General features: G+C 44.4%; 4 non-coding genes across 4 annotated transcripts; all 4 read left to right on the forward strand.

Annotated features, from left to right (window-relative positions):
- Positions 1–4474: 4474 nt before the first annotated feature.
- Positions 4475–4589, forward strand: trnal-caa (transfer RNA leucine (anticodon CAA)). The gene is made up of 2 exons: positions 4475–4512; positions 4544–4589. It is a non-coding gene; the product is annotated as a tRNA-Leu (tRNA).
- Positions 4590–4737: 148 nt separating this feature from the next.
- On the forward strand, positions 4738–4820 carry trnal-cag (transfer RNA leucine (anticodon CAG)). The gene has a single exon. It is a non-coding gene; the product is annotated as a tRNA-Leu (tRNA).
- A 457-nt stretch (positions 4821–5277) lies between these two features.
- Positions 5278–5392, forward strand: trnal-caa (transfer RNA leucine (anticodon CAA)). Its single transcript has 2 exons — positions 5278–5315; positions 5347–5392. It is a non-coding gene; the product is annotated as a tRNA-Leu (tRNA).
- Positions 5393–5540: 148 nt separating this feature from the next.
- Positions 5541–5613, forward strand: trnal-cag (transfer RNA leucine (anticodon CAG)). Its single transcript has one exon. It is a non-coding gene; the product is annotated as a tRNA-Leu (tRNA).
- The last annotated feature ends 6706 nt before the right edge of the window (positions 5614–12319 follow it).

Raw genomic sequence — 12319 nt, forward strand, 5'->3', positions numbered from 1 at the left:
AGAGCAAACTGAGCGTTCCTGCTCTAAAATATGTCTTGTGAGAGTATATCCAACTGGCCACAGAACCCAAGCAGTGAATGTATATGCGATACTGGATGAGCAAAGTAACAGATCCCTAGCACGCTCACAGTTCTTCGACATGTTCAACGATCAAAGTCAAAGCGCTCCTTACTCTTTGAAAACATGTGCTGGAGTAAAGCGAACAATCGGACGCAGAGCCAATGGATACAAAGTAGAATCTTTGGATGGAAAGACTAGCATTCCATTACCAACTCTTATTGAATGCAATGAGATCCCAAATAATAGAGCTGAGGTCCCAACCCCTAATGTTGCTCTTCACCATGCTCATCTAAGGTCGATCGCTCACCTCATCCCAGAACTTGACCCAGACGCCCCGATTCTACTTCTGCTAGGACGCGACATCATCAGAGTCCACAAGGTTCGCAAGCAAGTCAATGGCCCACATCATCTGCCTTACGCACAGAAGCTGGACTTGGGGTGGGTCGTCATAGGCAACGTCTGTCTAGGCAACGTTCATACACCCTTCACAGTAAATGCATTCTACACCAGCATTGGAGAGAAACAGCGACCTACCTTGTTTGAACCATGCCCTAATGTGTTCCAAGTGAAAGAGAAATACAGCGACATCCTGGTTCCCAATTGCCTAGCTACTGATCCTGAAGAGAAACACACATGTGATCCAGACCACATAGGCTGCACTGTGTTCAGACAGACAAAGGAAGACAATCAGGTTGCTCCTTCGATCCAAGACGCTTCTTTCCTACAGAGAATGGGGGAAGGTCTGAAGAAAGATGGAAACAACAGTTGGGTAGCACCTCTACCGTTCAAGAGTCCACGTCAGAGGCTCCCAAACAACAGGTCTCAGGCTTTAAGTCGCCTCATGTCACTCAAACGCAACTTTGAGAAGAAACCTGAAATGAAAGACCACTTCCATACCTTCATGGGGAAAATCTTGGAAAACGGTCATGCTGAACTAGCCCCTCCCATCGGTGAGGAAAAGGAGAGGTGGTACTTACCAACGTTTGGTGTGTACCACCCCAAGAAGCCAAAGAAAATAAGAATCGTCTTCGACTCCAGCGCAACCCACAACGGTGTGTCCCTCAATGACGTGCTGTTGACGGGTCCTGATCTGAACAACACACTGCTCGGTGTGCTGATGCGCTACAGAAAGGAAGCAGTCGCCTTTTCTGCAGACATCGAGCAGATGTTCTTCTCGTTTCTGGTCAGAGAAGAGGATCGAGACTTCTTACGCTTTCTCTGGTTCCAAGATAACGACTCCTCCAAAGACATCGTGGAGTATAGGATGAAAGTTCATGTCTTTGGCAATAGCCCCTCCCCCTCTGTGGCTATATACGGGCTGCATCAGTCTGTACTGGACAGAGAGTTATGTACAGACTCTGACGTCAGACACTTTGTGATGCGCAACTTCTACGTAGACGATGCTCTAACATCCCTTCCAACAGCCGAAGCTGCCATCACTCTATTAAAAAACACGCAAGAGACACTTGCCAAGTCGAATCTACGGTTGCACAAAATAGCAGCCAACGACAGGGAGGTCATGGAGGCCTTCCCTCCCGAAGATCATTCATCAGACTTCAAAGACCTAAACTTCGACGCAAACAGCCTACCTGCTCAACGGAGTCTTGGCCTCATCTGGGACCTACAAACGGACAGTTTCCACTTCAAGGCCTCAGAGGAGGTAAAACCCTTCACGCGACGAGGTGTCTTGTCAACCACCAACAGCCTTTATGACCCTTTAAGCTTTGTTGCTCCTGTGACGATAGAAGGAAAATCTATCCTCAGAGAACTCACTGCAGAGAACAGTGACTGGGACTCTCCATTGCCCCAAGAAATGGAGGAGTTTGGACATCTTGGAGATCGTCATTGCAAGATTTGTCTCACCTTTCCATCCCTAGACAGTACACAAGACTTTCATCTTCACAAGCAGCACGGAGAGAATTGTGTGTCTTTGCGGATGCTTCATGTAAAGCCATTGCTGCAGTGGCTTATCTAAAGGTTACTGACAGTGACGGATGCAACCAAGTAGGCTTTGTCATGGCCAAGGCAAAACTGACTCCATGTCCGGAACACACCATACCGAGACTGGAACTCTGCGCGGCTGTGCTGGCAGTAGAGTTAGCAGACCTCATCAAAACAGAGTTAGACCTTCAGATTGACGCAACAACATTCTACACGGACAGCAAGGTGGTCCTAGGATACATATGCAATGAGACCAGACGTTTTTACGTTTATGTAAGTAACAGAGTCCAGCGCATCAGAAGATCCTCCCATCCAGACCAGTGGAGCTTTGTGTCCACAGATCAAAACCCTGCAGACCATGCCACACGATCTGTCGCGGCCAGCCGTCTGATGCAGACCAACTGGTTCACTGGTCCAAGATTTCTGCACAAATCCAAAGGAGAGACTGTGCTTCAGCCACCAGTGTGTCATCTGCAGAAGGCTCCGAGCTCCTCTTACCATCCAGAAAATGTCTGACCTTCCTCCAGACCGTCTATCAGCAGAACCTCCATTCACCAGTGTCGGGCTTGATGTGTTCGGCCCATGGAGTGTCGTGTCACGTCAGACAAGAGGACGCTCAACTGAAAGTAAACGGTGGGCGGTGATCTTCACCTGTATGAGCGTAAGGGCAGTTCATATCGAAGTAATTGAACATCTCGACACCTCCAGCTTCATCAACGCGCTGAGGCGCTTTCTTGCTGTCCGAGGTCCTGTAAAACACATACGTTCTGACCGAGGTACCAACTTTGTTGGCGCCTGCCATGCCTTAAAGATACCTTCAAACATCGATGACACAGACGTGAAGACATATCTGGCAGACCAAGGTTGCAGGTGGACTTTTAATCCCCCACACGCGTCCCACTTTGGTGGATCGTGGGAACGAATGATCGGTCTGGCCAGGAGAATTCTAGATTCTATGTTCCTCCAACTCAAAAACAGGAAACTCACTCACGAAGTGCTTGTGACATTTATGTCAGAAGTAGCAGCCATCATCAATGCCAGGCCACTTGTTCCTGTGTCGACGGACCCCAATGACCCTTTCGTACTCACTCCAGCTGCTCTTCTTACACAGAAGATGGACATTCTTCCTGCTCCTGCTGGGGAGTATGGCGTTTACGACCTCTTCAAGCAACAGTGGCGACAGGTCCAGCACTTGTCCAACACTTTCTGGGACAGGTGGAGAAAGCAGTTCCTCCCAACTCTACAAGCACGTCGTAAGTGGCAGACAAGTCAGCCAGACATCAAGCTGGGGAGTGTTGTTCTCCTCAAGAACAGTCAAGCACAAAGAAATGAATGGCCTCTCGGAATGGTAACCCAAGTCTTTCCGAGTAAAGATGGGAAGATCCGAAAGGTTGAGATAAAAGTCACAAGACCAGATGGGACTAAACATTATCTTAGGCCCATTGCAGAGATAGTCCTCCTCCTTCCACCAGAGGTGTAGCTTTGGGAATGTTGACATGTTGTGAGTGGCATTTAATCACGCCAGGCGGGGAGTGTACTGATCTGTAAATGTGTCATTTAAGTATTTTTGTTCATTATTATTTAGTTCAACCAAATTGGATTATTTCTGTTTTTTGGCTCCATCTAGTGGTTTTTGTACTACACAGTAATCGTAAAGTCATGTGACTTCCCATGAGCCTCTTAATAAGGAAGCCAGGTGCATTGAACAACCATGCTTTGAAGAAGAATCCATGCTCCTGTTGTCTGCTTTGTATCCAGCTCTGATCTGCAAACATCCTATGCCTTATGGTGCATTGTTGGTACGTAAATGTGTAGCAGTATTTTATCTACAGTTTTGTAAGAATTTGGTCATCTTATTTGTATTTTGTACGATCTTTTGAACAAGTGGACAATATTATTTCATGATGGTTTAGTATAATTTACTGAGATATGTTTGTTGGTTTATTTCATGGCATAGCTACACTCTGTAATAAATAATAGTATAAATAGTAATTATGTGGAATATATAAATAATGATAGATGTGTTAAAAATATATGTCCTTGCCTAGTGATTGTTAAAATATATTTATTGTGTGAGATAATGTTAAATTAGTACAATATAATGTAACCATAGTAGGCAAACTTTTAATGCACAATTGTGTTATTTGTTCACAGTTTCACACCTATCTTTCAACAATAAACCTGTTGACTAAAGCCTGTCTTCAGAGTCTTGATGGAGGAGAGGAGTTTAGCTGGCTGCCAATGATACAGCTCTAAGGGCAGCACAATCTATCTATCTATCTATCTATCCATCTATCCATCTATCCATCCATCCATCCATCCATCCATCCATCTAAACTTGTTTACTTTAAACCGAAATTTCCTCTATTTCATAATAGGAAAACTATCCTGGTGAAACAACATTTAAAATAGTCTTCAGAAACCAAGATTGTATCTTATTTCCTTGATAACTTTGTGAACTACTAGAAGCACCGTCAGGATGGCCGAGTGGTCTAAGGCGCCAGACTCAAGGACTGACTATTTCCTTCATCTTCAATGAGGTTTCTGGTCTCCCTGTGGAGGCGTGGGTTCAAATCCCACTTCTGACAATATTTTCAACACACAGGCAGCCAAATGAAGTGTAAAATTATTCTTGGTGGATGTTGGAGCATCAATTTATAATTGGTATAATTTAACTTCATTTTGTATTCATGCAAATGAATGTCATTTCCACATTGTTACAATATCTGAAAAACTGTCAGGATGGCCGAGCGGTCGAAGGCGCTGCGTTCAGGTCGCAGTCTCCGTTGGAGGCGTGGGTTCAAATCCCACTCCTGACATTGTTAATGTGACCTGCTGACATTTTATACAGGCATTCAGAAACAATTTATGAAAACAAGTTAATCCTACCCCAGACCACAGCAGCTTCACCACCAGACCACAGCAGCTTCCCCACCAGGCCCCACCAGCAGCTTCACCACAAGCAGCTTCACCACAAGCAGCTTCACCACCAGACCCCAGCAACTTCCAACACTTATCCACATCTATCTATCTATCTATCTATCTATCTATCTATCTATCTATCTATCTATCTATCTATCTATCTATCTATCTATCTATCTATCTATCTATCTATCTATCTATCTATCTATCTATCTATCTATCTATCTATCTATCTATATTTCCTCTATTTAATAATAGGAAAACTATCCTGGTGAAACAACATTTAAAATTGTCTTCAGAATCCAAGATTGTCATCTTATTTCCTTGATAACTTTGTGAACTACCATAAGCACCGTCGGGATGGCCGAGTGGTCTAAGGCGCCAGACTCAAGGACTGACTATTTCCTTCATCGTCAATGAGGTTTCTGGTCTCCCTGTGGAGGCGTGGGTTCAAATCCCACTTCTGACAAAACTTTCAACACACATGCAGCCAAATGAAGTGTAAAATTATTCTTGGTGGATGTTGGGGCATCAATTTATAAATGGTATAGTTTAACTTCATTTTGTATTCATGCAAATGAATGTCGTTTCCACATTGTTACAATACCTGAAAAACTGTCAGGATGGCCGAGCGGTCGAAGGCGCTGCGTTCAGGTCGCAGTCTCGTGGGTTCAAATCCCACTCCTGACATTGTTAATGTGACCTGCTGACATTTTATACAGGCATTCAGAAACAATTTATGACAACAAGTTAATCCTACCCCAGACCACAGCAGCTTCACCACCAGACCACAGCAGCTTCACCACCAGCAGCTTCACCACCAGGCCCCAGCAGCTTCCACATCTATCTATCTATCTATCTATCTATCTATCTATCTATCTATCTATCTATCTATCTATCCATCCATCCATCTAAACTTGTTAACTTTAAACCAAAATTTCCTCTATTTCATAATAGGAAAACTATCCTGGTGAAACAGCTCCCACCACCAGGCACCAGCAGCTTCACCACCAGCAGCTTCACCCCCAGACCGGCCCTCCCGGGGTTGGTAAAGGGAGCAATGCCCAGGGCTGTCACTTAGGTAGGAGCACTGGGGGATATAATAGGGGGGAAAAAATCAGGATAAAAAAACGTATCAAAAACAGGAAATGACAGGACAAAACAAACCCAAGACAAGACAACCTCACCACGGTGCTCATTTTCTAAGCTTTTATCTCATCTGAGATCCTAGCTGGAGATATCAAAACTACCTGGAAACACAGACTACGTTTCCATGCATCAATAACCCTTTTCTAACCGGAATATTGGCAATAACCCGGTTGCGCACGGCCATGTAAACACCAAAAACCCCTTTGAATAACCGGAATTTGCTCATATTCTGGTTTTTAAAAACCTGAATATGAGCCCTGGGTTACTCCTTTTCTAACCCGAATATTGGGTCATGTAAACGCCAAACAGAATATCCCCATCAAACGGAACAGGAATTTGTTTTCTGCACATGCTCTGTTCACAAGGAATCCTGGTCTTTTGAGTCCAGGAAGTTCTTCTAAACACGGAGAAACACAAGACCAGGAGGAGACTAATCACTTCATAAATGTAATGAAGGATATGAACATTTCTGCATTTGTAGACGGTAGAAAGTACCGGGATAGTGAGATTTATAAGAAGGTGAGAGAAAAGTTGCGCGAAGATAACCCTGTTTGCTCACGCATGGAAACAGATTATTCCCAATGTTTCAGTAACCGGAATATTGGCCTTAACCCGAATTTTGACTGCATGTAAACGTAGTCACAGACCCATCTCTGAGCCCGCAGGGACGTGAGACGACTAGAAATGTTGGTTTTAGGCGGGTGGTGGCTCGTTACTCGCTGAGGCAGCAGATGTGGAATCATCTCATCTGGATCATCTCAGCGTGGAGGAGCAGCAGCGCCTTTTATCCAAAGGACAGTAATGACATGAATATGTGCAAGAGGAGCAAAGAGAGAGGCAAGAGCCCAGTGCATCATGGGAGGTCTCCCAGCAGTGCCGGCCTTTATTTCACATCCATGGCAACAGTACAGGGGTTAGCTTCTGTATTGTGTCCCAATAATAAAAGCATGTTTTATATTCACAAGACCTGAAACAAACACTTAAAAGTCAGAAACAGACCATGAGGTCAATCACAGACTTACTGACTCATGCTGGATTCACACTGAAAGTGCCACAGGCGTCATTCAATTCAATTCAATTCAATTTTATTTATATAGCGTCTAATACAACAGATGTTGTCTCTAGACGCTTTCCAGAGATCCAGAACATGAACATAAACATAAACATAAACATAAACATAAACATAAACATAAACCCCCGAGCAATTATTATATAAACAATGGCAGGTAAAAACTCCCTTAGTGGGAGAAAAGCCTTAAGCCAAACAGTGACAAGGAAAAACTCCCCTTTAGGAGGGAAGAAACCTTGAGCAGGACCTGGCTCATAAGGGGGGACCCTCCTGCCGAGGGCCAGACTGGGGGGTCAGGGACGTCGACAGCACACAGCAGGCAGGTGGAAGCAGCAACGGGATGACCAGAGGTGGGGGGGGGGGCGTCAGCAGCACACAACAGTCATGTGGAAGCAGCAGCGGGATGACCAGAGGGGGGGGGGGGCGTCAGCAGCACACAACATGGCAACGACGTCATAGGCGTCCGGTTGCCATTCATTGTCTATGAAAGCGCTGCGAGAGGAGTCGGAGGCCATGGAGGCGTTGGAGGCGTCCAGAGCATCCATTTGATGTTGAAAAATCTCAACTTTATGCAAATGAGCAGCGTTGACGCCGAGGCAGCGTCCAATCACAGACCGGGATTCCTGAAGCAAGAAGCCTCAATGCAGATTGTATTTTCATGTTCACACAAATGTACACTCATTCACGTGCACACATGAACATAGCTGTACTAACAAACTAATCAGTAACTAATAAGGAATTAATATATTTCATCCAGCAAACTGACATTTTTGCTGATTTGACTGCCGTTTTTACCTGAACTGCTCATGTGAAACAATAACAGATGGTTGAGGAGCTGGATGGTCTGAACTATTTTATTTACTGCATCGATCCAACACAAAATAATTAAAACCCGTGCTTATTAATCACAAAACACACTTTAAACAATATGACTAAATCCGCTCCGACCCGGTGTGTCAGAGTTCACCACAGACAGACTGCAGCTTCACCGGGACCAACGATGATGGTTGCTGTTGATCCAGGACCAACCTGGTTAAGCATCAAACTCACTCTTATCTACGCTGAAATAATGCAGAAATATAAAGAAGGCTTCCCAAAGTGTGATCCATGGTAAAAGAGGAAACTGAAGATGTGCAGCTATATATATATATATATATATATATATATATATATATATATATATATATATATATATATATATATATATATATATATATGTAGACTATATGCACTTTGTTCCTCCAGTTCTGCAGCGCAGCTTCATAGCAAGCAGCGATGCATGCGTCCTGAGCCTCCACAGGTGATTTTTGACGCTTTCAGTGTGAATCCAGCATTAGAGAGGGAGATGACGTGTGTCGTTACGTTTCACCAAGAGATAAAGTTGGTGGTCGTTTCCCTTATGTTGCTCAACATAAGAAGCTCAGTCGCGGTCTGCGTCTCTAACGGTCCGGATGTAGCTTCACTTATCAGCGACTAACGTAGCCATCTTTTCAGTGTCATTTGCAGGGATGGGAGCAGATGATACTGACACTGTTGTAGGCCACCGCCCGCCGATGCCCTCCATCACTGTAGGCCTCAGCTGATCCTCATCATCGGCCGCCAACAATGGGAATATTTGACTGTCAGCTAGTCACATGACCCCGGGACCTCCCTCCATCATCGCTAATTTTGGAGGAGGCATCCAGTTTCAGCTCTTTTCTCCTCGTACTTTTGGGAGCTGTTTTATCTGATGGACATAATCTCTGGTTAGCCTTGGCAAATTCTGCTAATCCTGCAAGGATCTCGGACAGTGTTGTGCATGAACGAGTTCAATGAACGTGTTCATTGAACTCGTTCATTTCTGTGAGAACATTGAACTGAACGCAATATATTTACAAATAAAGAACTTGAACATGAACTTGTTCATTCTGCAGATCATGAACTGGAATTTTAACTGTTCACATTATGTAAGTTTCAGCTTCACTGTTTAGGTCCAATTATTACCGAATAATTCTCCTTCTCATTTCACCAGTTAAAATACTCGACGAGACGACGACTTCACACTACATTACCCACAATGCAGTGCACACACTAGCATAGCAACGAGCACCATCTCCATGGCAACGGCGGCCCGAGCCCGGTGCATCTTTACATGACCAGTGAAGAGAGAGACGTTGCAGACGCAGCATCAGATGACGATCCACTTATGATTATCTGCAGGAATTTTACACATTTTACACAAGAGTCGGACGGTAAAAATCTAACCTTTCTGTGCAAATTATGTCCACCTGCTCTGAGAAAACAAGTCTGAGCGTCTGCCTCGTCAACTTCACATTGTAAACGTCATGTGGAGTTAAAGCATCCGTCCAGTGTGAGAAAATATTTGCAAGTCCTTGACAATCAAACAAAGTTCCCAGAAAGACCCAGAAGACCCAACAGCCCCAAACGACCCCAGTCACTGCTGCTCCTTCAGGGGGAGGATTTACCTGCAACATGGACAAACTGATAATGGACTACATTGTTGGAGATTTACAGCCTCTGAGTAAAGTTGAAAAGCCACTAGAACAAAACATGATTGTACAGTGAACAGTTTTAGGATAGGGGGGCGTTTCATCTGTACTTCTCACCTTAAAATATTGAAATTAACTGAATTTGAACTAGTTCATGAGAAGTATGAACTTGCACAACACTGATCTTGGGTGTAAGGCCATTTTCCCTGGAACAGGAAGCAGTACCTGTATTGGTAGCCAATAAGCAGGTGTTCAGCAGGTGGTCTGGGGCCCTCCGTTGTCGGGCCTGCACGGGTGTCGCCTTGTTGGGGGGTTCCCTCTCTCCGGGCCCGGCTCCGGTCCCCGCCGCTGCCTCTACGGCGGGGCGCCCCTCTGGTCTTGGAGGGCCACTTTCGTGGGGGACGGGTGCGCCTGCCCGCGTCGGCGGCCGGGGCGGCTCTGTCTCTCCGGGCAGGCTGGCCCCCTGCCGGGTGGGGGTCGTTGGCCTGAAGGGTGAGGGCCTCCTGGCCGCGTGTCCGGCCCGGACCGGGTGGCCGGGGATTGCCTGGGTCGCGGTCCGCCGCCGCGGGATCCCTGGCTGCTTCTTCCCGCGCCGTGGGGGCCCCGCCCGCGGGCCCCCTCGGCCGCCGCCGGGGGGGGGGGGCCTCGCAGGCGGTGGGTTGCCTCCCTCCTACTTCTCCCCTCTGTGGGGTTGCCGGTGGCCTGGGTTCCGGGCTCTTCTGTGTCGGCCTCTGGTCTCGCGGGTGGCGGGGTTGCTCCCCCCCCTCCCCCACTATAGATACACTTCAGGTGGAGCTTTGTTTGGTTTATTACACACACACACACACACACACACACACACACACACACACACACACACACACACACACACACTTACACACACACACACACACACACACACACACACACACACACACACACACACACACACACACATAGTCACTTAGTCACATGCATATACACACACACACACACACACACACACACACACACACACATACACACACACACACACACGCAGGATCATATACATACACACACACACATAGACATACACACTGGCTTGTTCACCTGCCTGCTGGCTCTCTAGTTTTTGGGTTTAGGTAGCGGTAGCGATAGCTTAGCTTAGACTGCGATCAGATCTCAAGATTTAGGTCGATTGCTGTTATTGTTTTGGTTGGCTCCGTGCCGGTTTCGTGCTTTGTTTTGTGGTTTTTTGTTGCAGATTTCTAGTGCTTAATATATAATATAATATATTTAATTTTCTCAGATGGCAAAAATAAGAACTTTATTGATCCCACATAGGAGTAATTCATGTTATATCAGCTATAGAGAACAAGGTAGTGCAGAAAAACAATATATATCCCCCCTCACAAAAATAAGAAAAATAGAGAAACATATTTTCTCATCAACAAAACAAATTTAAATTTAACATATTTGAACCATTTTTCAGACAATAAAATAACATTTGAACCATTTTTCAGACAATAAAATAACAAAAAAAAATCTTTAAAAAAGGTTCAAATATGTTATTTTGTTACTTGAAAAATGTAAAATATGTTTATGTAAAATATGTCTATGTTCAGGTAACCGTAATCAATCTAGAAACAAAAACACGCTGAGGTCACGCTCCACGCTCCAAGCTTTTATGATGTTGTGTTTTGAAAAAGGTTTGCCTCTTCTACAGAAATCAGTCTCATCGTAAATCAAGATTTGTCTATTGATCACACATGAGCCAGCGATCATTCAGTCAGAAACAAACTCCCCTCCTGCCCTGTTTCCCTCCTTTCACCACCAGGTCTGATACAGTCATTACCAGACCTGATGATGAGCGGATAACGACCTTTAATTGGAATCAGGTGTGTTGACACAAGACCAGAGCTGGTAGAGTAGCCAAAACTTGTACTCAGGTAAAAGTACTGTTACTTCAGAATATTATGACTCAAGTAGAAGTACAAAGTAGTCATCCAAACCATTACTTGAGTAAAAGTAAAAAAGTACTTGCTGAAAAAACTACTCAAGTACTGAGTAACTGTTGAGTAACGTCTGATTTATTTTTTTAACACAACCATTCAAACAGACAAAAGTACAAAATAATCATCTTCAGGCAAATTAAATCAATACAATAAATTAAAATTAATAAAAAATAGCTTAAATTAAAATAATCTTAAAGTAAATTCAAGTACTTTGATACATAATGAAATAAATAAAATGATAACAGAATAAAGAAATAAATTAAGCACAAGTAGCATAAAATTTCCAGCCTTTGTACTTTTCTCTTTAACCAGCAGAACTAGAACAAACATGAACTCATAGAAACTCTGTGTGTGTTTGAGTCTGTAAATGTGACAAAACATGCAAAAACATTTTTCCCAAAGAATCACCCAGTGATGTCATGAGATTGACGCGTACGTGGATAAAAGGGATAAAAGAAAAGTAACAGCTCAACGTAGCCTAATGTAGCGGAGTAAGAGGAACAGTTTCTTCTTCACAAATCTACTCAAGTAAAAGTAAAAAGTATAGTGATTCAAAACTACTCCTAAAAGTACAACATTTCCCAAAATTTACTCAAGTAAATGTAACGGAGTAAAAGTAAGTTACTACCCACCTCTGCACAAGGCAACATCTAAAACCTGCAGGACTCCGGCTCCCCTGCTCCAAATAATCTCTTATTTCCACCAGTGTCCTG

The sequence above is a fragment of the Cololabis saira genome, chromosome 23 (assembly GCF_033807715.1).
Source record: "Cololabis saira isolate AMF1-May2022 chromosome 23, fColSai1.1, whole genome shotgun sequence".
NCBI classification, from domain to species: Eukaryota; Metazoa; Chordata; class Actinopteri; order Beloniformes; family Belonidae; genus Cololabis; species Cololabis saira.